At 42.5% G+C, this 26,267-nt stretch overlaps 1 long non-coding RNA gene and 2 other non-coding genes across 3 annotated transcripts; 1 reads left to right on the forward strand and 2 right to left on the reverse strand.

Annotated features, from left to right (window-relative positions):
* Window positions 1–6,137: 6,137 nt before the first annotated feature.
* On the reverse strand, window positions 6,138–11,616 carry LOC134287545 (uncharacterized). The gene is made up of 2 exons (XR_009997367.1): window positions 10,113–11,616; window positions 6,138–10,020 (listed from the first exon to the last, which is right to left on the reverse strand). It is a non-coding gene; the product is annotated as an uncharacterized LOC134287545 (long non-coding RNA).
* A 12,093-nt stretch (window positions 11,617–23,709) lies between these two features.
* Trnac-gca (transfer RNA cysteine (anticodon GCA)) lies at window positions 23,710–23,781 on the reverse strand. The gene has a single exon. It is a non-coding gene; the product is annotated as a tRNA-Cys (tRNA).
* Window positions 23,782–25,106: 1,325 nt separating this feature from the next.
* Trnap-ugg (transfer RNA proline (anticodon UGG)) lies at window positions 25,107–25,178 on the forward strand. Its single transcript has one exon. It is a non-coding gene; the product is annotated as a tRNA-Pro (tRNA).
* Window positions 25,179–26,267: the final 1,089 nt, after the last annotated feature.

Raw genomic sequence — 26,267 nt, forward strand, 5'->3', positions numbered from 1 at the left:
TAGGAATCCTACTGAGGATTCTGTCGGAATCCTACTGAGGGTTCTGTCGAAATTCTTCTAAGATGTTTTTTTTTTCAATTCCTTTTGAGGTTCAGTCGGAATCCACCTGGGGACTCTGTCGGATCCTATTGAGGACTCTGTCGGAATACTACTGAGGATTCTGTCGGAATCCTACTGAGGATTCTGTCAAAATCCCATTGAAGATTCTGTCGGAATCCTACTGAGGAATCTGTCGGAATCCTACTGAGGATTCTGTCAAAATCCCATTGAAGATTCTGTCGGAATCCTACTGAGGATTCTGTCGGAATCCTACTGAGGATTCTGTCGGAATCCTACTGAGGATTCCGTCGGAATCCTACTGAGGATTCTGTCGGAATCCTACTGAGGATTCTGTCGGAATCCTACTGAGGATTCTGTCTGAATCCTACTGAGGATTCTGTCGGAATCCTACTGAGGATTCTGTCGGAATCCTACTGAGGATTCTGTCGGAATCCTACTGAGGATTCTGTCGGAATCCTACTGAGGATTCTGTCGGAATCCTACTGAGGATTCTGTCGGAATCCTACTGAGGATTCTGTCGGAATCCTACTGAGGATTCTGTCGGAATCCTACTGAGGATTCTGTCGGAATCCTACTGAGGATTCTGTCGGAATCCTACTGAGGATTCTGTCGGAATCCTACTGAGGATTCTGTCGGAATCCTACTGAGGATTCTGTCGGAATCCTACTGAGGGTTCTGTCGAAATTCTTCTAAGTTGTTTTTTTTTTAATTCCTTTTGAGGTTCAGTCGGAATCCACCTGGGGACTCTATCGGATCCTATTGAGGACTCTGCCGGAATCCTACTGAGGATTCTGTCGAAATCCTACAAAGGATTCCGTCAGGATTCTAATGGGGATTCTGTCGGAATCCTACTGAGGATTCTGTCGAAATCCTACTGAAGATTCTGTCGGACTCCTACTGAAGATTCTGTAAGAATATTTCTGAGAATTCTGTCAAAAACCTATTGAGGATTCTGTCGGAATCCTACTGAGGATTCTGTCGGAATCCTACTGAGGATTCTGTCGGAATCCTACTGAGGATCCTGTCGGAATCCTACTGAGGATTCTGTCGGAATCCTACTGAAGATTCTGTCAGACTGAACCTCAGTCGGAATCTAACTTGGGATTCTGTTGGAATCTACCTTCGAATTCTGTCGGAATCCTACTGAGGATTCTGTCGGAATCCTACTGAGGATTCTGTCGGAATCCTACTGAGGATTCTGTCGGAATCCTACTGAGGATTCTGTCGGAATCCTACTGAGGATTCTGTCGGAATCCTACTGAGGATTCTGTCGGAATCCTACTGAGGATTCTGTCGGAATCCTACTGAGGATTCCGTCGGAATCCTACTGAGGATTCTGTCGGAATCCTACTGAGGATTCTGTCGGAATCCTACTGAGGATTCTGTCGGAATCCTACTGAGGATTCTGTCGGAATCCTACTGAGGATTCTGTCGGAATCCTACTGAGGATTCTGTCGGAATCCTACTGAGGATTCTGTCGGAATCCTACTGAGGATTCTGTCGGAATCCTACTGAGGATTCTGTCGGAATCCTACAGAGGATTCTGTCGGAATCCTACAGAGGATTCTGTCGGAATCCTACTGAGGATTCTGTCGGAATCCTACTGAGGATTCTGTCTGAATCCTACTGAGGATTCTGTCGGAATCCTACTGAGGATTCTGTCGGAATCCTACTGAGGATTCTGTCGGAATCCTACTGAGGATTCTGTCGGAATCCTACTGAGGATTCTGTCGGAATCCTACTGAGGATTCTGTCGGAATCCTACTGAGGATTCTGTCGGAATCCTACTGAGGATTCTGTCGGAATCCTACTGAGGATTCTGTCGGAATCCTACTGAGGATTCTGTCGGAATCCTACTGAGGATTCTGTCGGAATCCTACTGAGGATTCTGTCGGAATCCTACTGAGGATTCTGTCGGAATCCTACTGAGGGTTCTGTCGAAATTCTTCTAAGTTGTTTTTTTTTTAATTCCTTTTGAGGTTCAGTCGGAATCCACCTGGGGACTCTATCGGATCCTATTGAGGACTCTGCCGGAATCCTACTGAGGATTCTGTCGAAATCCTACAAAGGATTCCGTCAGGATTCTAATGGGGATTCTGTCGGAATCCTACTGAGGATTCTGTCGAAATCCTACTGAAGATTCTGTCGGACTCCTACTGAAGATTCTGTAAGAATATTTCTGAGAATTCTGTCAAAAACCTATTGAGGATTCTGTCGGAATCCTACTGAGGATTCTGTCGGAATCCTACTGAGGATTCTGTCGGAATCCTACTGAGGATCCTGTCGGAATCCTACTGAGGATTCTGTCGGAATCCTACTGAAGATTCTGTCAGACTGAACCTCAGTCGGAATCTAACTTGGGATTCTGTTGGAATCTACCTTCGAATTCTGTCGGAATCCTACTGAGGATTCTGTCGGAATCCTACTGAGGATTCTGTCGGAATCCTACTGAGGATTCTGTCGGAATCCTACTGAGGATTCCGTCGGAATCCTACTGAGGATTCTGTCGGAATCCTACTGAGGATTCTGTCGGAATCCTACTGAGGATTCTGTCGGAATCCTACTGAGGATTCTGTCGGAATCCTACTGAGGATTCTGTCGGAATCCTACTGAGGATTCTGTCGGAATCCTACTGAGGATTCTGTCGGAATCCTACTGAGGATTCTGTCGGAATCCTACTGAGGATTCTGTCGGAATCCTACTGAGGATTCTGTCGGAATCCTACTGAGGATTCTGTCGGAATCCTACTGAGGATTCTGTCGGAATCCTACTGAGGATTCTGTCGGAATCCTACTGAGGATTCTGTCGGAATCCTACTGAGGATTCTGTCGGAATCCTACTGAGGATTCTGTCGGAATCCTACTGAGGATTCTGTCGGAATCCTACTGAGGATTCTGTCGGAATCCTACTGAGGATTCTGTCGGAATCCTACTGAGGGTTCTGTCGAAATTCTTCTAAGTTGTTTTTTTTTTTAATTCCTTTTGAGGTTCAGTCGGAATCCACCTGGGGACTCTATCGGATCCTATTGAGGACTCTGCCGGAATCCTACTGAGGATTCTGTCGAAATCCTACAAAGGATTCCGTCAGGAAATTTCTAATGGGGATTCTGTCGGAATCCTACTGAAGATTCTGTCGGACTCCTACTGAAGATTCTGTAAGAATATTTCTGAGAATTCTGTCAAAAACCTATTGAGGATTCTGTTGGAATCCTACTGAGGATCCTGTCGGAATCCTACTGAGGATTCTGTCGGAATCCTACTGAAGATTCTGTCAGACTGAACCTCAGTCGGAATCTAACTTGGGATTCTGTTGGAATCTACCTTCGAATTCTGTCGGAATCCTACTGAGGATTCTGTCGGAATCCTACTGAGGATTCTATCGGAATCCTACTGAGGATTCTATTGGAATCCTACTGAGGATTCTGTCGGAATCCTACTGAGGATTCTGTCGAAATTCTTTTAAGATGTTTTTTTTTTGAATTCCTTCTGAGGTTCAGTCGGAATCCACCTGGGGACTCTGTCGGATCCTATTGAGGACTCTGTCGGAATACTACTGAGGATTCTGTCGGAATCCTACAGAGGATTCCGTCAGAATTCTACTGGGGATTCTGTCGGAATCCTACTGAGGATTCTGTTGGAATCCTACTGAGGATTCTGTCAAAATCCCATTGAGGATTCTGTCGGAATCCTACTGAGGAATCTGTCGGAATCCTACTGAGAATTCTATCGGAATCCTATTGAGGATTCTATTGGAATCCTACTGAAGATTCTGTCGGAATCCTACTGAGGATTCTGTCAAAATCCCATTGAGGATTCTGTCGGAATCCTACTGAGGAATCTGTCGGAATCCTACTGAGGATTCTGTCGGAATCCTACTGAGGATTCTGTCGGAATCCTACTGAGGATTCTGTCGGAATCCTACTGAGGATTCTATCGGAATCCTACTGAGGATTCTGTAGGAATCCTACTGAGGATTCTGTCGGAATCCTACTGAGGGTTCTGTCGAAATTCTTCTAAGATGTTTTTTTTTTCAATTCCTTTTGAGGTTCAGTCGGAATCCACCTGGGGACTCTGTCGGATCCTATTGAGGACTCTGTCGGAATACTACTGAGGATTCTGTCGGAATCCTACTGAGGATTCTGTCAAAATCCCATTGAAGATTCTGTCGGAATCCTACTGAGGAATCTGTCGGAATCCTACTGAGGATTCTGTCAAAATCCCATTGAAGATTCTGTCGGAATCCTACTGAGGAATCTGTCGGAATTCTACTGAGGATTTTGTCGGAATCCTACTGAGGATTCTGTCGGAATCTTACTGAGGATTCTGTCGGAATCCTACTGAGGATTCTGTCGGAATCCTACTGAGGATTCTGTCGGAATCCTACTGAGGATTCTGTCGGAATCCTACTGAGGATTCTGTCGGAATCCTACTGAGGATTCTGTCGGAATCCTACTGAGGATTCTGTCGGAATCCTACTGAGGATTCTGTCGGAATCCTTCTGGGGATTCTCCAGGAATCCTCCTGAGGATTCTGTCGGAATCCTGATGAGGATTCAGCCGGAATCCTGATGAGGATTCTGTCGAAATCCTGCTGAGGATTCTGTATGAATCCTGCTGAGGATTCTTTCGGAGTTCTTCTGAGGATTCTGTCGGAATCCTTCTGAGGATTCTCCCGGAATCCTTTTGAGGATTCTGTCTGAATCCTTCTGAGGATTCTGTCGGAATCCTTCCGAGGATTCTGTGGATTCTGGATTCTGAATCTGAGGATTCTGTGTGAATCCTTCCGATGATTCTGTCGGAATCCTTTTGACTATTATGTCGGAATCCTTCTGATTATTCTGCCGGAATCTTCTTGAGGATTTTGTCGGAATTTTGCTGACGATTCGGAATCCTCTTTCTCGGAATCCTTCTGAAGATTCTGTCGGAATCCTCCTGGAAATTCTCTCAGAATCTTTTTGAGAATTCTAATGGAATCCTACTGAGGATTCTGTTGGAACCCTCTTGAAGATTCTCGTGGAACCTTCTTGAGGAATCTTTTTGAATCCTTCTGAGGATCCTCTTAGAATTTTTCTGAACATTCTGTTGGAAAACTAATGATGATTCTGTAAGAATCCTTCTGATAATTCTGTTGGAATCCTTCAGAGGATTCTGTCGGAGTTCTGCCGAGGATTCTGTTGAATCATTCTGAGGAATCCTTCTTAGGATTCTGTCGGAATACTTCTGAGGATTATGTCGGAATCCTTATGAGAATTCTGTCGGAATTATTATGAAGATGCTGTCGGAAATCACCTGAGGATTCAGTCGGATTCCTTCCAAGGATTCTGTCGGAATACTTTTGAGGATTCTGTCGAAATTATTCTGAGAATTCTGTCGGCATCCTTCTGAGAATTCAGTCAAAATTTTTCTGAGGAGGGCGTTTTGGCTATAGCGCCAAAACTAGGCATGCGACGGCTCTGTCTTCATGGTTTCTCATATCTGTCTTCTTAAAGTTCCTCCGGGAGTCCACCCAGAAGTCCCTCCGGAAATTTCCCAAGGATTCCACTGGAAATTCCTCCAGAAATTCCTCCAGGAATTAATCAAGGAGTTTCTCTAGGAACTCATTCGGGATTTCCTCCGAGAATAACTCAGGGATTTCCTCCTGGAGTTCCTTGAACAAGTCCTCCAGGGGTTCCTACGGAATTTCCACAAGGAATGCCTCCGGGCGTTCCTCGTGGAGTTGCTCCGGAAAATCTGCCAGAATTCCTCCACAAAAGATTTTCCTTGGAAATTCCTCTGAAATTTCCCCAGAGTTCCTCCGGAAGTTCCTCTATAAGTTTATTCTGAAATCTACCGGAGGAACTTCCGGGAAAAAATCTTGGAAGGTTTCCGGGAGGAATTCCCGGAGGGACTCCTACAGGAACTCCTTGAAGAACTTCGGCGGGAACTCCTGGAGCAAATTCTGAGGAAACTCCCGCAGGAACATCCTGGGAGAATTCATCGGGGTATTCTCGGAGAAATTCTTGGAGAAACTTCCGGTGGAATTTTCAGAGGAACTCCTGGACGAAATTTTGGAGGGTTTTGGCCTAATTTAATATTCCAAAAACCATGCTTCAATACTAAAATCAACTTGTCACGTTAAGGTTTTGCGAGTGCACACTTCGCACCCAGCAGAGAAGCGGAGAGAGAGATCGAATCGAAACAAAAGTCGCATTTCTTATTAAATGTAAACGAAAACATAAAAGAAAATTTTCCATTTCATGAGATGTTGTGAGAAGATAACAAACGGCTTGGTTACGAACTAAGCCTCAGAAATTACGCCCGCAACATTGATGGCGGAATTTAGGAAATCCTTGAATGGTTCGTTGGTTATTCTGGATTTTTTTTTTCGAAAGAAAACATTTGTTAAACGATGTGACCGTTGTAGACTACCGATTTTGATTGGTTTCCTCGAATAAGTTGTATAGCGGTAGTTGTCATAATAATAAGAATGTAAGAAAAATCTCCTGGTTTGAATTAAACTTGGCTGCAGCAGTAAAACCGAGACGAAGAGAAGAGCAACGTCATTCCAATAGAGAATAAAAAAACGGAGATCGAAAACAATTGAGGCATTAAATCTTGAACTTGAAAGCACAAACAAAAAAGGAGATACAATTTAAATCAATTAATAAGTAAGCGGTAGTTAATTCCAACCAAATCAGACAGTAAGCGATTAGATAAAAATGGATATTTTGCCAGACCCCCTTATAAGGAGAATGACATAAATATAATAAGAGAAGAAACGAATCAGCGCAAGAGAAGCTTTTACGAGAAAGGAAGGCTCGGCGGCAGCTCTGCTGCCAAAGACCTGCCCTGTGAAAAGCGTCGCTGAGGAAGTATATACGAAATTCTATGAATTTTCAAATAGTACAGTAAATCGAATTGTAAAGTTGACTATACGTTAAGAGGTAACACAATTTAATAAATTAATAATCAATTACAACACGAGGATAAAAAAAAGAAACATTGTTGAGTGAGCGAACTTTTTCGAAAGGAACTAAACAAACAAATCGTGAAGGAGAACTCTTTGAGACCAGACAAGCTCCGAGCTCAGTCGTTCGCGTAGTGATTCTGTGCCAAGCGAAGAAAATATTCAATCCCGGTAAATTAAACAAAAGTCTTTAAAAAACATTCATCACGTTGACAAAATCTGCGCACCTTAAATCGAAACTAAAATAAACCACAATTGAAACGAAGCGAAGCGAAATTGCATCATTAAACCTATCATGGAAGATACTAAAAATGTACCATATCAGAGTATATAAAAATGGAAGAACAAAGTCAAAGGCTATTGAAGATTGATCGAACACTTCTAGAGCACTCAGTTTATTTTCCGACAAACGGTGACCGAGCCGTCACTCACACCGCCACACCGAGCTCACCCACACGAACACACTCTCAAAACAGGCAAAGCGGAAGCACACACACACAAACACAGCCAAACTGTGAAGAGACTGCGAAAGTCCCCAACGAATTGCGCGAAGCTAGGTTATTTCAAACTACAAACACAAATCACGAATCCCACTTCCACTACTGTCCCAACACACCACCAAACAACACTTTGCGCTGAGGAATCTATTTTTTGAGTGACCTTATCTACAAATCGAGCGAAATCCCGCCAAATGTTTTTTGTAGTTCGTCTTTTTGTCGTTGAGTGAGCCGAATTTTATCTTTTCGAAACAGAAACACACTCACACTCCGAAACACTAAAACGCAACACTGATACTAGAACAGTTCTCTCTCTCACACACACAAACACGCAACTAGCAGAAAGCGAAGAACAGATGCAGAACACTAAAGAAAAGAAAAGAACTCGATGAAGTTAAATAAACGATCCGTTATAAACTAAAGCAAAACCCACAACCGAATACACGAATTAAAGTCGTATTGACCCCCCGTCGCGCTGCCCTGCGCGCGTGTGTACATTGATTCCACCTTTTTTGTGTGAGAATAGTTCTCGATACAAAAAGAGAGAGGAAAAAAGAATCGAGAGCAACTCTCTCTCGAGAGAGAGCAAAACCAAGAACCTAAAACAAACGGGAATGAAACATTTTCTACGCAATTTACATAAATTTGATAAATGTGAATATTTTAAATTAGTAAAAAACCAACCAGTATAAAAGAATCAATGAAAGTATTATAGAAAGAGAAATAAATAAAGCGAGATCGACGCAAGTAGAGTGTAGAAGGGCGATGATCTTTAAACAGAGCAGAAGAGAGGTTAAAAAGAATCACAACCACACACACGTTCATTGAAATAGACGAAAGTGCGAGAGCGGTTCATTGTTAAGCGTCACTCAATAGTTTCCTACTTAAACTTAGAAGATTCACACAGATTCACATGCATTGAAAGGATCATCTTAATATTTCACAGAACAGCAAAAGCTCGCCCAACACATTTTTTGGTGATAAATTTGTTGATAATTTAACATAAAACTGCAGCGAATTTACTGAAATGTAGGATTTTCAGCAAACAATGTCCCCAAAAACATTGCAGAAAGTTCCTGGAGAGGAGTACCTTAAAACCCTGTGAAGGGTTCCGTCTGATTTTATTCAGAATCCGTCAGAAATCCTCATAGGTTCTTGTCAAAACTCAGCAGAGGATTCTGTTGCAGTTATACAGGATGCCCCAAGAATCCTTTAGAGATTCCTTTAGGAATCCTGCAGAGCATTATTAAATAATAATTTTGCAGAAAATTCTACAAAAAACGCATTCATCTCCTTAAGCATCCAACAAAGGACTCCTTCTGAGTTCTTCAAAGGATTCCATCAGAATTATGCAAAGGATTCCATCAGAATCATGCAGAAGATTCCTTCAAAATCCTGTCAAGGATTCCTTCAAAATACTGCCAAGGATTACTTCTGATTCCAGCCATGCCTTCCTTCAGAACTCTGCCAGGGATTTTTACAGAATCCTGCCAAGAGTTTATCCAAAGGATCCAAATCTGCCAAGGATTCCTGCAGGATCTGCCAGGGATTGCTTCAGAACCTTGCCAAGAATTCCTCCAGAATCCTGCCAATAATTCCTTCGGAATCCTGCCAAGGATTCCTCTATAACCCTACCAAGGGTTCCTCCATAATCCTACCAAGGATTTCATGAGAATCCTTCCATGGATTGCTTCAGAATCCTACCAAGCATGCCTCCACAATCCTGCCAATGCACTCTCCGGAATCCTACCAGAATCCTGCCAAGGATTGTTCCAGAATCCTATCAAGGATTCCTTCAGAATCCTGAAAAAAACCAGAAAACCAGAATTCTGCCAAGAATTTCTCCAGGAGCCTTCCAGAGATTGCTTCAGAATCATGCCAAGGATTCCTTTAGAATCCTGCCAAGGATTTCTTCAGAATCCTGCCTAGGAATCCATCAGAATCCTGCCAAGGATTCCGTCAGAATGCTGCCAAGGATCCCGTCAGAATCCAGCCAAGGATATCGTCAGAATCCTGCCAAGGATTCCGTCATAATCCTGCCAAGGATTCAGTTCAAAACCCTGCCAAGGATTCCGTCAGAATCCTGCCAAGGATTCCACCAGAATTCTGCCTAGAATTTCTCTAGAATCCTGCCAAGAATTCCTTCAGAATCCTACGAAGGATTCCTTTAGAATCCTGCCAAAGATTTCTCCAGAATAGTGCCAAGGATTCCTGCAAAATCCTGCCAAAGTTTCTCCAGAATTCTGCCTAGAATTTCTCTAGAATCCCGCCAAGAATTCCTCCAGAGTCCTACGAAGGATTCCTTTAGAATCCTGCCAAAGATTCCTCCAGAATCCTGCCAAGGATTCCTTCAGAATCCCGCCAAGGATTCTTCCAAAATCTTGCCAAGGGTTCCTCTAGAATCCTGCCAAGGACTCCTCCAGAATCGAGTAAATGATTCATCCAGAATCCTGTCAAGGAAACCTCCAAAATCCTACCAAGAATTCTTCCTAAATACTGCCAAGGATTCATCCAGAATCCTGTCAGTGATTCCTCCAGAATCCTACCAGTGATTCCTTCTGAATCCTGTTAGGGATTCCTCCATATTCGTGCCAAGGATTTCTCCAGAAACCTGCCACAGATTCCTCCAGAATCCTGTAAGGGTTTCTTCAGAATCATGTCAATGTTTCCTCCAGAATTGTGCCGAGGACTCCACCAGAATCCTGCTAAGGATTCCTCCAGAATCCTGCCAGAGATTCCTTCAGAATCCTGCCAAGGATACATCCAGAATCCTGCCACAGATTCCTCCAGAATCCTGCCACAGATTCTTTCAGAATCATGCCAAGATTTCCTCCAGAATCATGCCAAGGACTCCTCCAAAATCCTGCCAAGGATTCCTCCAGAATACTGCCAAGGTTTCCTTCAAAATCCTGCCAAGGATTCTTCCAGAATCCTGCCAGTGATTCCTCCAGAATACTGCCAAGTATTCCTCCAGAATCCTGCCAAGGTTTCCTCCAGAATCCTGCCAGTGATTCCTCCAGAATCCTGCTAAGGATTCCTCCAAAATCCTGCCAAGGATTCCTCCAGAATTCTATCAAGGATGCCTCCGGAATTCTGCCTAGAATTTCTCCAGAATTTTGCCAGAAATTCCATCAGAATCCAGTCAAAAATTCCTCCTTAGTCCTGCCAAGGATTCCTTCAGAATTCTGTCAAGGATTCCTTCAGAATTCTGTCACGGATTCCTTCAGAGTCGTGCCAAGGATTCTTGCCAAGAATAGCTCCAGAAACCTACCAAGGATTCTTTCAGAAACCTGCCAAGGGTTCCTCCAGAATCCTGCCAAGCTTTTTTTAGAATCCTGCCAAGAATAGCTCCAGAAACCTACCAAGGATTCCATCAGAAACCTGCCAAGGAATCCTTCAGAATCATGCCAAGGTTTCCTCCAGAATCCATCCAAGGATTCACTCAGAATCCTTCCAAGGATTTCTTCAGAATCCTGCCAAAGATTCCTTAAGAATCCTGCAAAGGATTCCTTTAGAATCCTGCCAAGGATTTCATCAGAATCCTGCCAAGGATTCCACCAGAATTCGGCCTAGATTTTTCTAGAATCCTGCCAAGAATTCCTTCAGAGTCCTACGAAGGATTCTTTCAGAATCCTGCCAAAGGTTTCTCCAGAATAGTGCCAAGGATTCCGTCAAAATCCTGCCAAGGATTTCTCCAGAATTTTGCCTAGAATTTCTCTAAAATCCCGCCAAGAATTCCTCCAGAGTCCTACGAAGGGTTCCTTTAGAATCTTGCCAAAGGTTCCTCCTGATTCCTGCAAAGGATTCTCTCAGAATCCTGCCAAGGATTCTTCCAAAATCTTGCTAAGGGTGCCTCTAGAGTCCTGCCAAGGACTCCTCCAGAATCGTGTAAATGATTCATCCAGAATCCTGCCAAGGATTCCTTCAGAATCCTGCCAAGGATTCCTCCAGAATCCTGCCAAGGATTCCTCCAGAATCCTGCCAAGGATTCCTCCAGAATCCTGCCAAGGATTGCTCCAGAATCCTGCCAAGGATTCCTCCAGAATCCTGCCAAGGATTCCTCCAGAATCCTGCCAAGGATTCCTCCAGAATCCTGCCAAGGATTCCTCCAGAATCCTGCCAAGGATTCCTCCAGAATCCTGCCAAGGATTCCTCCAGAATCCTGCCAAGGATTCCTCCAGAATCCTGCCAAGGATTCCTCCAGAATCCTGCCAAGGATTCCTCCAGAATCCTGCCAAGGATTCCTCCAGAATCCTGCCAAGGATTCCTCCAGAATCCTGCCAAGGATTCCTCCAGAATCCTGCCAAGGATTCCTCCAGAATCCTGCCAAGGATTCCTCCAGAATCCTGCCAAGGATTCCTCCAGAACCCTGCCAAGGATTCCTCCAGAATCCTGCCAAGGATTCCTCCAGAATCCTGCCAAGGATTCCTCCAGAATCCTGCCAAGGATTCCTCCAGAATCCTGCCAAGGATTCCTCCAGAATCCTGCCAAGGATTCCTCCAGAATCCTGCCAAGGATTCCTCCAGAATCCTGCCAAGGATTCCTCCAGAATCCTGCCAAGGATTCCTCCAGAATCCTGCCAAGGATTCCTCCAGAATCCTGCCAAGGATTCCTCCAGAATCCTGCCAAGGATTCCTCCAGAATCCTGCCAAGGATTCCTCCAGAATCCTGCCAAGGATTCCTCCAGAATCCTGCCAAGGATTCCTCCAGAATCCTGCCAAGGATTCCTCCAGAATCCTGCCAAGGATTCTTCTAGAATCCTGCCAAGGATTCTTCCAGAATCCTGCCAAGGATTCTTCCAGAATCCTGCCAAGGATTCTTCCAGAATCCTGCCAAGGATTCCTCCAGAATCCTGCCAAGGATTCTTCCAGAATCCTGCCAAGGATTCTTCCAGAATCCTGCCAAGGATTCTTCCAGAATCCTGCCAAGGATTCTTCCAGAATCCTGCCAAGGATTCTTCCAGAATCCTGCCAAGGATTCTTCCAGAATCCTGCCAAGGATTCTTCCAGAATCCTGCCAAGGATTCTTCCAGAATCCTGCCAAGGATTCTTCCAGAATCCTGCCAAGGATTCTTCCAGAATCCTGCCAAGGATTCTTCCAGAATCCTGCCAAGGATTCTTCCAGAATCCTGCCAAGGATTCTTCCAGAATCCTGCCAAGGATTCTTCCAGAATCCTGCCAAGGATTCTTCCAGAATCCTGCCAAGGATTCTTCCAGAATCCTGCCAAGGATTCCTCCAGAATCCTGCCAAGGATTCCTCCAGAATCCTGCCAAGGATTCCTCCAGAATCCTGCCAAGGATTCCTCCAGAATCCTGCCAAGGATTCCTCCAGAATCCTGCCAAGGATTCCTCCAGAATCCTGCCAAGGATTCCTCCAGAATCCTGCCAAGGATTCCTCCAGAATCCTGCCAAGGATTCCTCCAGAATCCTGCCAAGGATTCCTCCAGAATCCTGCCAAGGATTCCTCCAGAATCCTGCCAAGGATTCCTCCAGAATCCTGCCAAGGATTCCTCCAGAATCCTGCCAAGGATTCCTCCAGAATCCTGCCAAGGATTCCTCCAGAATCCTGCCAAGGATTCCTCCAGAATCCTGCCAAGGATTCCTCCAGAATCCTGCCAAGGATTCCTCCAGAATCCTGCCAAGGATTCCTCCAGAATCCTGCCAAGGATTCCTCCAGAATCCTGCCAAGGATTCCTCCAGAATCCTGCCAAGGATTCCTCCAGAATCCTGCCAAGGATTCCTCCAGAATCCTGCCAAGGATTCCTCCAGAATCCTGCCAAGGATTCCTCCAGAATCCTGCCAAGGATTCCTCCAGAATCCTGCCAAGGACTCCTCCAGAATCCTGCCAAGGATTCCTCCAGAATCCTGCCAAGGATTCCTCCAGAATCCTGCCAAGGATTCCTCCAGAATCCTGCCAAGGATTCCTCCAGAATCCTGCCAAGGATTCCTCCAGAATCCTGCCAAGGATTCCTCCAGAATCCTGCCAAGGATTCCTCCAGAATCCTGCCAAGGATTCCTCCAGAATCCTGCCAAGGATTCCTCCAGAATCCTGCCAAGGATTCCTCCAGAATCCTGCCAAGGATTCCTCCAGAATCCTGCCAAGGATTCCTCCAGAATCCTGCCAAGGATTCCTCCAGAATCCTGCCAAGGATTCCTCCAGAATCCTGCCAAGGATTCCTCCAGAATCCTGCCAAGGATTCCTCCAGAATCCTGCCAAGGATTCCTCCAGAATCCTGCCAAGGATTCCTCCAGAATCCTGCCAAGGATTCCTCCAGAATCCTGCCAAGGATTCCTCCAGAATCCTGCCAAGGATTCCTCCAGAATCCTGCCAAGGATTCCTCCACAATCCTGCCAAGGATTCCTCCAGAATCCTGCCAAGGATTCCTCCAGAATCCTGCCAAGGATTCCACTAGAATCCTGCCAAGAATACCTCCAGAATCCTGCCACAGATTCCTCCAGAATCATGCCAAGGACTCCTCCAGAATCCTGCCAAGGATTCCTCCAGAACACTGCCAAGGATTCCTCCAGAATACTGCCAAGGATTCCTCCAGAATCCTGCCAAGGATTCCTCCAGAATCCTGTCAAGGATTCCTCCAGAATTGTGCCAAGGATTCCCCCAGAATCCTGCCAAGGACTCACAGAATCGTGTAAATGATTCATCAAGAATCCTTTCAAGGATTCCTCCAGAACCCTGTCAAGGATGCCTCCGGAATTCTGCCAAGAATTTCTCCAGAATTTTGCCAGAAATTCCATCAGAATCCAGTCAATAATTCCTCATTAGTCCTGCCAAGGATTCCTCTAGAATCCTGCTGAGGATTCCTCTAGATCCTGCCAAGGATTCCTCCAGAATCCTGCCAAGGATTTCTCAAGAATCCGCCTAGAATTTCTATAGAATTCTGCCAAAAATTGCTTCAGAATTATGCCAAAGATTCCTTCAGAATAGTGCCAAGGATTCTTCCAGAATCTTGCCAAGCATTCCTTTAGAATCCTGCCAAGGACTCACAGAATCGTGTAAATGATTCATCCTGCCAAGATTTCTCCAGAATCCTGCTAAGGATTCCTCCAGAACCCTGCCAAGGATTCCTCCAGAATCCTGCCAAGGATTCCTACAGATTCCTGCCAAGGATTCCTCCAGAATTGTGCCAAGGATTCCCCTAGAATCCTGTCAAGGATTCCTCCAGAATCCTGCCAAGGATTGCTCCAGAATCCTGCCAAGGATTTCTCCAGAATCCTGCAAAAGATTCCCTGCTGTGGATTCTCTCAGAATCCAACTGAGGATTCTGTTGGAATCCTGCTGAGGATTCTCTCGGAATCCTGCTGAGGATTCTTCCAGAATCTTGCTGAGGATTCTTCCAGAATCCTGCCAAGGTTTTTTTTTTTCAAAATCCTGCCAAGAATAAATAGCTCCAGAAACCTGCCAAGGGTTCCCCCAGAATCCTGCCAAGGAGTCCTACAGAATTCTGCAGACGCTTGCATTAAAATCCATTTTTTCAACACGGTTCAAGATCTGCTTCCCTTTGTGGATTTTTACTATTACTCGCTTTGGTTTTTTGAAAGGATATTTCATATTTTTTATTCGTTTTATTTTGCATCACCATGCGACAGCTCATACCGCATTACAACAGCTTTCTCTAAGCAATAAAATCACATTCAAAACTGTTCACTCGTCATCGTCATCTCGTCACTTCATTGCTAGTTACATCTGTAGATATGCATGTATGAAATTCAAAAAAAAAACAAATAAAATTGAAATTTAAAAAAAAATAAACGAATTATTCATCCTCACATAAGTTCCATACATTCCTTAAACAAGTAAAAAAAACGAATTGACCTAACACGATTAGCTTGGAGCACTTTTCATTGATCCATTTCATTAATGGAACCTACCACTCACATCTAGGCACTAGATATTAGATTTGTGAGGAATCATCTAGTCGATCTCAAAACAATCTCATTCTCGAACTTTTCCACATTCAAAATTCTCTTAGACGACCCGCTCCTCAAAAACAAACGAAAACCAAAATCCTTCAAGAAGAGAACAAATAGGCACGCAGGCGGATTCTTGTCCTAGCCCTTGATTCTCACATCACTCGTTTGCAACGAGATAAAATTATATAAATAAATAAAACCAAAACCGATAAAGCAAAATGCTTCAGAAATGAAAACTAAAAAAAAAAATACTCAAATTGAGAAAATCCGGTGAAAAACATGTGATTGTGTACATACTGAAATTTAACTCTAGGAGAAGAAGAATTCGGAGCACTTGATAGTATTTACTTAAAGGGTATCTAGTTAAAATGGTTGGCATTAGACGATCAAAATTCCGATGTAAACAGACCATTGAAACAGACAGAAAAAAATACAAACATTCTCGCCGTTTGTTTTCAATTTTTTTGTATGTCCTACTTGGTAGAAGAAGAAAAAAGTGAGGGAAGAGAAATGGAAACTAGAAACTGATTTGTACTGTTCCTCAAAGAATCGAAATCAACAAGCAACATATAGTGGAGAGAAATGGATAAAATGTAGAAGCCGTCAGTTCCAAGAGCGAAAGCAGACATTCATAAGTTTATTTCAAATAGTAAACAAAATACGCATACAACATTAAAATACATAAATACCTATCGTGATCAATACGTGAAAAAAAAAGAAAGCCGAACTGATCCCAGATAGGATAACTCAACCAATCAGCAATTACTACAGTCACTCACCCCCCAATATCCATACACACAGAGACAGTGAATTTAGCTGATGCGAAAGTAAGCTACAGTCAGTAAAATAGATAAACACAATTATAAAATTATCAGTTATAGCCGAAAGAATGGGTAAATGAGACGAACAAAGTGGCAGAGAAACGGAAAAATTTAGAAAAAAAAAAACTAGCAAATTTCAGTCAAACATTATAAAACACAGAAATCTAGAACAAATCATTCCTAGAAACTTTCTACGAATAGTGTGTACATTTTATCAAACAAAAAAGGCCAAGAGATTTATATCGATTCTGTTGACGTTTTCTCACCGCGAGTCATTCTATCGAACCGGGTAATGGGAACACAGTAGAACGCGTTCCCGTACACGCACGGTTCACATCCCTAAGTTAAGTTTTGTGAGTATTTTTGAATTTATTGTCGGGAAAAAAGTTAGTGAAAGAAAAAAAGGAGACATATTACGGCAAATGTTGTATTTGATGAAAGAAAGACAAAACTAGCCAAATTCTATTTAGTACTTAATTTTGACAAATTTTGTAATTACCAAAACCAACTGGAGAAACTGATGGAAATATATAAAAAACGGAAAATTGAAAAAACAACCATTACCCTGCAATAGAACGGAAAGAAATGGGTCCTTGGATGTTATCATTGGAGCATTACTCTGAATAAAATTAAAAGAATTCAGTTAAATATGAAGTTTGTTCTGAACTTTTTTTTGGAGTTCTTACAGCAATGTTTCATGCAGTTCAAATGGTAATTCATGCAGAAAATTATTTAAGATGTTGTTTGAGTTCCTCTAAGTATTGAGTGCTTCCCAAAAATTTGCCGGACGACCTCCAGGGTTTTTCTTGCGGTTCATTCAAGGGTTTCTTCAGGAAATTTTCCAGTTCATTTTCTCGATTTCTCGAGTTCCCCCAATTTCCTTTTGGAATTTCTCAAATGATTTTACCAATAGTTCACTCAGCACTTCTTTCAGCACATACAGATATATCTCCCTGAATTCTTGGGATTCCTCCAGGGGAGTTGCTTAAGGTAGTCTCCCATTAATTGTGTAGGGAACTCTCTAGGAGTTCCTCCAGAGACTTTCTCTCGAGTTCCTTCAGCTATGCCTCCTGATGTTCTCACACGATTTTCTGGTTAATTTCGTACAAAACTTCTTCCTGAAATTTCTTCAAGTATTTTCTACGATGTTTCTCAAGAGCTCACTGAAGTTGCTGCGAGAATTTCTCCTTGAGTACCTAGCTGGAAGGAGTTCCTACAAAGACTTCTTCTGTTATAAGGATTTTACCAGTAGCGGTTCCTCCAGAGATTTCTGCTTGTATTCTTGAACAATTTCCTTCTAAAGGTCCTCCAGTAAATTCGAATTTCTCCAGGCGATTCTTCTTAGAGTTCTTCCTGAAGTAAGTTTCGTCGGATGTTCTTCCATAGATTTCATCTTGAGTTCATCTAGAAATTCCTGCAGGAGTATTTCCAGTATTTTGAGGAGGATATTTCGTGGAGTTTCTGCAAGGATATTTTCTGAATGACTCCAGAAATTATTAGTTTTTTTTTATTTGATCCACTTTTCACTTCCCGCGGAAAACAAACAGTCATGTTAAGAGCAACAAGAATTTTCCGAAAGAATTAATAGTGAATTTTCCTGTTTTCTTCTGTTTTCGCTGACCAAAATCAATATTAGGTATATCTTTATCTCTACAGGTTGTCACAAAGGATTAACACCGTGCCATTTTTGTCTTTTGTTTTGTATTTGTATTTGTATTTTGTCATTATAACATGGATAACAGACATTTGAACAAAATTGCCTTAAACACGTGTGTAAAAAATATAAGTGTGCCTCAACGTCGAACCTAATAAACATAAAAGACAACATGACACTGTAAATGTTGGGATACTAGCGCCACGCAACGGTAGCAAAGCTTTGGTTCATCATTTTGACGGATAACGGTACGACAACTACATAATTGTTGAACTTTGCAGTAAGAAGCATGTGAGGAATTGAAAATTGACCAACAAAGAGTGAGAAGTTTTCTATGAGAAGAGAGCAGTGAGAAGTAGGCATTGCAGAGCAAGAAGTGAACTGTACCCAAACAACACACGTGTCACATGCGACACCGTAACTTAAAGATGTGAAGAAGTCAATGTGACGTATTCCTAGCGTAAGAAGTACGTCACAGTAACATATAAACAATCAAAACTTGCGCTGCCGTAACTCAAAATGTGAGTTGCTTGGTTGAGGCAGTGCCAGTGGCAGTAAAATAGTGAGGAATGAAGAATGGGTAATGAGAAGTAAGAAGTGAAAATTGGAAAAGGAGAAGCAAATAAGATGTACGTAGTGAGGAGTGAGCATTGAAGGGTGTAGAAAGTGGAGTAGTAGTTGTAGTAGTGGATCAGTAGGGAGTGCGGAATGAGAAGTGAGAGCCAGAAGTAAGCAGCAAAGAGGCATTTTAACTGAAAAAAATAAAATAAGGGCCTAAAGTTCTCAAAAATTGTATGGAGTCCAAAAAACATGAAATTTTTATCGACTACAACATTCATTATTCAAATTGAATCGATGATTTTAGAACTCTTAAGGGCCAGAAACGTGCTCAGAATTGCAGAATCTCTACTTGTTTTAAGTTATTGAAAAAACAAAAACTTCCAAAGATGAGCATATTTGTCACGTTTTTAGATCTCGAAGGAAACCAAAACTCAAAAACGAGTGGAGTTTTCGCGATTTGGAACACATTTTCCGGATTTATTAGAATCAGCCCCTTACAACTTTTGTGGGCTTCAGGCACCTCAAGAAACCCTTAGCCTTGAGATACGGTCTTCCAATTTTGACACGATCATTTTTTAGTTAAAGCAATCCAATATCGAACTCATTACATTTCCAATTTTTACCAAATAAGGGAAGGGATTTTCATTTTTCGCGCCGGTGATCAGTGCATGAACAAAATAAGGTTCACATAAAGTTGAGATAAAACATTCTCAGATCACTATCATAAGAGTTTGACTGCAATAGTTGATTTCTCATCATCGATTTTCTCATCTGTAAATGTAATACGATAACTGGCGAAAGAAATAAATGATGATTCTCTGAATGAATGTCCATTCAAATACGAAAGTCTAAGAACTTTTTTTTTTTTTTTTGGAGATGAACCAGCCTCGGGCTGAAAATCTCCCTAATAAAGCTAATAATAATAACTTTTTTTTTGTTTTCATTAGATTTAATTTATTATTAATAATTTACAGAAGTTGCTTCAGAGATTCTTCCATATGGATTAAGGGATGCATCAGAGTTTCATTCAGAAGATCCTTCAGGGATTCCCATAGGAGGTCCTTCAGAGATTAGTCTAAGAATTCCTTCAGGGATTCCTTCTGAAGTTTCTTTAGGAATTCTTACGGGAGTTTCTTTGGGAACTAGTCCATGAGTTCCCTCTAGAAGATCCTTCAGAAACGCCTCTAGAATTCCAACAAGGGATTTATTCTGACGTTCTGTAGGGATCGCTCAAGGAGATCCTTCAAGGATCACTCTAAGAGTTTGATCAAGGACTCCTACAGGTATTCTTTCTAGCTCCCTCGTGGAATTTCTTTAAGAAACCCTTTGAGAAAAACTTTCAGAGATTCTTTCAGGAGTTCTTTCGAAGATTTCTCCAGTAGTTCCTTCGGTTATTTCTCCAGGAGTTCGTTCAGGGAACTCCCTTATAGCTTCAGGAGGGTTCAGGGATGCCTTCAGGTGTTCATTAGACATTCCTTCAGAAGTTCCCCAATCTATTTCAACAGAAGTTCACTCAGGTATCTTTACTCCCTTCAGTGATTCTTTGAGGAGGATTCGTAAATGCCTCTTAGAGATCCACCAAGAACTCCATATGAAATTTCTTCAGGAGTTCCTGCAAGAGATCTTTAGAAATTAGTCTAGGAGTTCTTACAGAAATTAGTCCGGAAGTTTCAGTGATTCTTGCAGATGTTCAGAGATTCCTCCTGAATTTCTTCAGGGATTCCTACAGAAGTTCCTTAAGATATAAGAGGAGATCCTATATAAGAATTTCTTCTAATATTCCGTAAGGATATTTTTAGGGGATTCCTCGAGAAGTTCCTTTAGAGAATCTTTCAGAACTTCTTCCAGGGATCACTCCCGGGGTTCTTCACATTGAATATTGAGATTGAGATTTTTCCAAAAGGACGCATTTTTCCAAGAGAATGCCTGTAGCAGTTACAACAGAGATTTCTCCAGAAGCTTATTTAGGAATTTCCTTGGGATTATAATCAGGTACATATCTCCAAAATATTCTTAAGGGATCTTGCATGAAGTTCCTACAAGTATTATTCCAGGATTTGCTTCTGGAATTTCTTCAGGAATTCTTTAGGGGATATCTCCTACAAATTCTTGTCCCTACCTGGAAAGATTCCCATCGGGGGATTCCGTTGAAATTCCTTCGATGATCCGCTTGGAAATCCTTTGGAGAATCCTGCTGGGATTCTTGCAGGAATTTCTCTAATTTCTTCGAGGATTCCTCCTGAACTTCCTTCAGGAGATTCCCTGGACTTCCTTCTAATATTCCTCCTGGAATTCCTTCGGGAATTCATCATGGAATTCGTTTGGAGATTCTTCCCAGATTTATTTCGGGAATTTCTCTTCCTAGATTTTCTTTCGGGGTTTTCTTCTAGACTTCCTTCGGATATTCTCCCTGCAAGGGGAGGGGGGGGGGGGTGTTCAAGGGGTTAATCCCCCCCCCCGCATTACGCATTTTCTATACACTAGGCTCCCCTCAGGCTTTTGCAGAAATTATGTAAAACCCCTCCCTTGGTGCCATTTCTGTGCACGGGCCTGCCCTCCTGAAATTACTTCGAGGATTCTTCATGGAATTCCTCCGGGGATTCCTCCCGGACTTTCTTCGGAGATTCCTCCAGAAATTCTTCCGGGGATTCTTTCTGGAGTTCTGTGATTCCTCCTTGAATTATTTCAGGGATTCCTTTTGAAATTCCTTTGAGGATTTCTCCTATAATTCCTTCGAGGATTTTTTCTTGGAATTCTATCGGGATTCCTTCTGAGTTTCCTCTTGGAATTCCTTTGGAGATTCCTCTTCGAACTTTTTCGGAGATTCCTCCTGGAACTCCTATGGGCATCTCATTCCGGGAATGCCTCGTGGAATTCCTCCAGAGGCTCCTCCAAGTATTCCTTCGGGAATTTCTTCTTTAATTCTTTCGGAGATTCCTCTTGGAATTCCTTCGATGATTCCTCTGGATATTTTTTTAAGATTCGTGCTGGAATTCTTTCGGGTTTTCTCCTTAGAATTCCTACGAAGATTCCTCTCAGAATTATTTCAGGAGTTTCTCATGGCATTCCTACGAGGATTTCTCCTGAATTTCCTTCGAGGATATCCAGAAGATATTTTCCGATGGGCCCTCCTAGAAATCCTTTGGTGATTCCTTCTTGGTTTCCTTTGAAAATTCTTTCTGGAATTCTGGAATTGCTCCTGAAATTCTTTCGGGGATTCCTCTTGATATTTCGTCGTAGATTCCTTCCAAAATTCCTTATTGACTTCATCCAGGATTTCACCTGGAATTCCTTTACGATTAACTTGTTGAGTTTCTTCGGTGATTTCTCCTAGAATTTCTTCGGAAATTCCTCCTGAAATTCGGGGATTTCTTCTTGAGTTTCTTCGAGAATTCTTTCTGTACTTCCAATGGGGATTCCTCTCGGAATTCCTTCGTTGTTTCCCCCTGAGATTTCTTTGTTATTTATTCGGCGATTCCTCTTGGACTGTTTAGGAGACTCCTTCTGACATTCCGTGGTAGATTCCTCCTGAAATTCCTTCGGGATTTCCTCTTGGAATTCCTTTGGTGGTTCTTTCGGAATACATACCTCACAGAATTACTCCGGGTGTTCCTTCATGAAATTCCTCCCGGTATTCCTCCAAGAATTCCTTCGAGGTTTCCACCTAGAATTCCTTCGGTGATTCTTCTTAGAATTGCTTCGAGAATTTGTCCTGGGGTTCTATCCTCTTGGAATTCTTTCGCAAATTCCTTTTGGGGGTTGCCCTGGGGGCTTCTTTCTTCGAGAATTTCTCCTAAAATTCCTTAGGGATTTCTTCTGATATTGCGTCGGGATTCTCTCTTGGAATTCATTTGGTGATTCCTCTTTGAATTTTTTCGAAGATTCCTCCTGGAATTCCTTAGGGGATCCTTCACGGAATTCTTCCGGAAATTCCTTCGGGGTTCCTTCCTACAAGTCCTTCGGGGTTTTATACAGCAGTTCCTGCATAGATTAGTCAAGAAGTTTCTTCATGGATTCCTCCAGGAGAAGGCTCTTTAAGGCTCCTCCTAGAATTCCTTCTGAGATTCCTCCCTGAAATCATTCGGGGATACCGTAGTGTAAATAGTGCAATCTGATAATCAAATTTGATAGCTTCTGAAGGTTCTATGAAAACAACAAATGTAGCAAAATCGATATTCACTCTTCATTTGTATTAGAGTAATGCAACATGCACTACACTATGGATACGGTTAATGCCACAATAGTTCAAGTCACTCGTCGCCTTGAGGGACCTGAACAGAAATTAAAAAGGCATTCAGTCAAACCTAACAGTTTATGTCATCAATGGTCACGACTATAAATTCTAGAGCGTAATGACAACTTTCTTTACTTTGCTAATGTTGATATTACAGTCAAATTTTGGTCACGCCGATTCACGCCGCCGCCGAAAGCTGCCACCGGCGTGACGCCAATGACGCCGCCGACGCCGGCCAAAAATGGCCCTCACGCCGTGGTGGATTTTCCAAAGGCATCACTGGAAAATTTTCTAAAGCAATCTCTGGAAAAAGATCTGAAGGGATCGAAATACTTTTTTTAAACAAATTCTGGGGAAATTTCTGGAGGAATCCTGGCAGGGATGTCCGAAGATATTTATGAAGTTTTTTTTCAATCCTCTGAAACATTTAAGAAAACGTTTTTGAATGATTTTCTAATGGAATTCCAGGACAAATTTCTTTACAAATATCAAGAGGAACTCCTGAATAAATCCCTGGACGAGTTCTTGACAGAACCTCAGGACAGATTCCTGAAGGTTTCCAAAGGTGTCTTAAAAATATTTATTTCCTTTCTGAAGAGATATCTGGAAGAAGTGTCACTTATAAAAAAAATCATTAAAGAGGCGCAAAAAAAATTATCCCAATATTGAAATAGAGATTTGTCTTACATGTAACAGGTCAAACAATTGAAAAACTGATATAGGTATGTAAGCCAATTTTGTGTTTATGAGATTGGTACCTCATACTGGGAGAGAAAAAATAATTGTTTGATTTGCTGCAGCAAATAATAACGATGGCTATGGCAATTACTTCAGCTAGTTACTCAGTCTATAGCTTGGAGTAACCTCGAGCACCACTGAAAGCAACTGCTTTTGAATTGTTAATAAGTAAATGTTGGTTTCTTGACGGCAGATTCATCCGAAATTTCAGATTATCGAAGAGCGATGGACTCGCAAATCTACTCCCCACTTATTCAAAAAAAGATCAGGCGAGGGGGCACCCGGGTTTGAACCGGGGACCTCTCGATCTGCAGTCGAATGCTCTACCACTGAGCTATACCCCCTTCCATACATTAAGTCGAGGCACATTTCTTGAAAAGTATTTTTACGCGTTGCGTCGCAAGAAAGCAGAGTCGAAAACAAACAACATCCCACGTTACAACAAAAACAACAACAACGCACCGACGAGTCTAGAAGGCGTCATCATCAACTTTTGATTACAGCGAGACATGCGGTCGAACGTAGAGCGAGCCCAGGCGTAGAACGTGCCAGCGCAGCGTAAGCTAGAAAGTGTGAACAACTCAGCGACAAAACATTTATAGCCAGCGCTCCGCAGAACGTTCCCTCATCACATGCTTCAGTATTCCCCTGCCTTATATTACTAGACCAAGAGACAGTGGTGCTGAACGTTTTACGCGATCTCATCGAAATAAATCGCAGCCGAGGGACTATTAGTAATGGTTCCGAGAGGCGAATTAATTAGCTCGAGCTATTACCGATCAAAGCGGTCATACTGGAGCCGATGATGATGAGCTATCCATATTTGATGGGGCCGACATAAAGGTTGTCACTCACGTGTGTGATGGGTTTTGTTGTGTTTCTAGAACGGTCCAGTGGAACGTTAACCTAGATTCGTGCTTGTAGAAGGGCCGGGCAAAAATCAAACTTTTTTTTCCGGAAAAGACCGGCAATCAATCAGGCGTATCGATTTTTGAACAATACGCCGCGCCACCTAGAACTTGACCGTCGTACGTGCTTTCTGGTAGCGCGCGCGGCAAGGGAAGACTTAATCCAGCACGGTGGCGGCGTGTCCGCGAGTAGTTTGATTCGTGAAAGTAAATTCCTCGCGGTTAGTGGTTGGCATTTTGATTGAGCAGCAGTGGCCAGACCGAGATTCCACGACCAAGGGCGTCGACATATATTATTCAATTTTCAATTAAAGCATAAGGCTCCGTTGTCACGGATGGGAAGCGTATTGATCTATCATTATACTCGTGGATATTGGCGATGGCGATAACGGAAGAGTAATTACGACTACAACTTCAATGATCTGTAAATGTTTGAATACTTATTGGTTCAAATTCAACACTTATTTTTTGTTGATTGTTGTTTTGCGGAATAGGTAATGTGAAGTAGTGTGATGTTCTTGAATTGGTACTTTTCCGCCTTATTTTAATGTTGAAACAAATACAAGAAATTGAGATAGTTTATTATTTGTTATGGAAAACTTGATGACTTTTGCAAAATGTTTTTTTTTTCGAAGACATTTAGATTTGAAATTGATGGCTTCCGATGCTGATAATGGACTTCACAGCCTTAAGATAATAAGTGAACCTTCCATCATTAAAAAATGTTACATATTTCGCATTTCAAAACTACAATTACAAGCGGCTCAATGGTCTAGGGGTATGATTCTCGCTTTGGGTGCGAGAGGTCCCGGGTTCAAATCCCGGTTGAGCCCTGAGCTTTTTTGACCACAGTACATGTTAGTTTCATTGAAACAGGTGTCTTCTGCGTTTGTGGAACAATGCCGTCTTCCAAAACTGAGAAAAAGCGTGAGTTTTCAACGCTGTTTCCATCTCTATGGACAAGCGTTATAAAAACAAAATAAGATGAACTCAGGATAACATGAGCCATTGAAGTTTGAAAAAATTCACATAGTCATACAATTTACTTCAACTTTTTAAATAAAAACTCAAGTAGGACCGTAATGCATGGAATATTATCGGCATGAGCTGTCCCATGTCTACTTTTTTCAGCATAAACTGTCCCATGCTGAACTTTACGGATACTATCAGGACTCCCGGAGAATGTCCAGAATTCACACAGATTTTTATGGCATCCATGAAGTATAGTTTGGCTTTCTGGGGAATATTTTAGAAGCTTCGGCAGATAACTGACAAGGTGTGTGATAAATTATTTCCAGTGCTGTCATGGTAAAATTTGAGCTAGTTAGTCAAGATTCCTCGATTTCAGCGCCCCTTCACTGGTACATTGCCACGGATAAATTCCTGGAGGTCAGTTCTGTCGCAGCTGTGGTTCGATACAGACGGATTGTGCTCTTTGCTCAGGTAGTTTTTTTTGTCTACAGTTTGCGCTGCTAGGCATTGGATACCGTTTATCGCTTTGCTTTGTTTGCCGGTCGATCATATCGTCGTTCGTTGGTGGTGTGGCAACAAAAATGATTGAAATGAGCGAAATGTTCCTTAATACGGTGCAGTTTCGCTTCCCGCCGGGTAGCCCACGGCCATCCTGGGTGGAAATTGCGGATTTCCTGAAGAGGCTGGACACGGATATGCTGCAGATGGAAACTGCATATAAAACAGCACATGATCGTTCATTGTTCGTGAAGTTCGTGTCGCGGGATGCCATGGAAGAATCATTGCGGAAGAACACAGAGCCAAGAAGATTTGCTTATTCAAATGGGCAATCAATAGAAGCGCGGATGTGTATCGCAGGCGTCAATATGCGATACATTCGTGTATTTGATTTGCCGCCGGAGATTACGGATGAAAGTTTGTCTTTGGAGCTGGAAAAGTTTGGGAAAGTA

The sequence above is a fragment of the Aedes albopictus genome, chromosome 2, assembly GCF_035046485.1.
Source record: "Aedes albopictus strain Foshan chromosome 2, AalbF5, whole genome shotgun sequence".
Classification (NCBI taxonomy): Eukaryota; Metazoa; Arthropoda; class Insecta; order Diptera; family Culicidae; genus Aedes; species Aedes albopictus.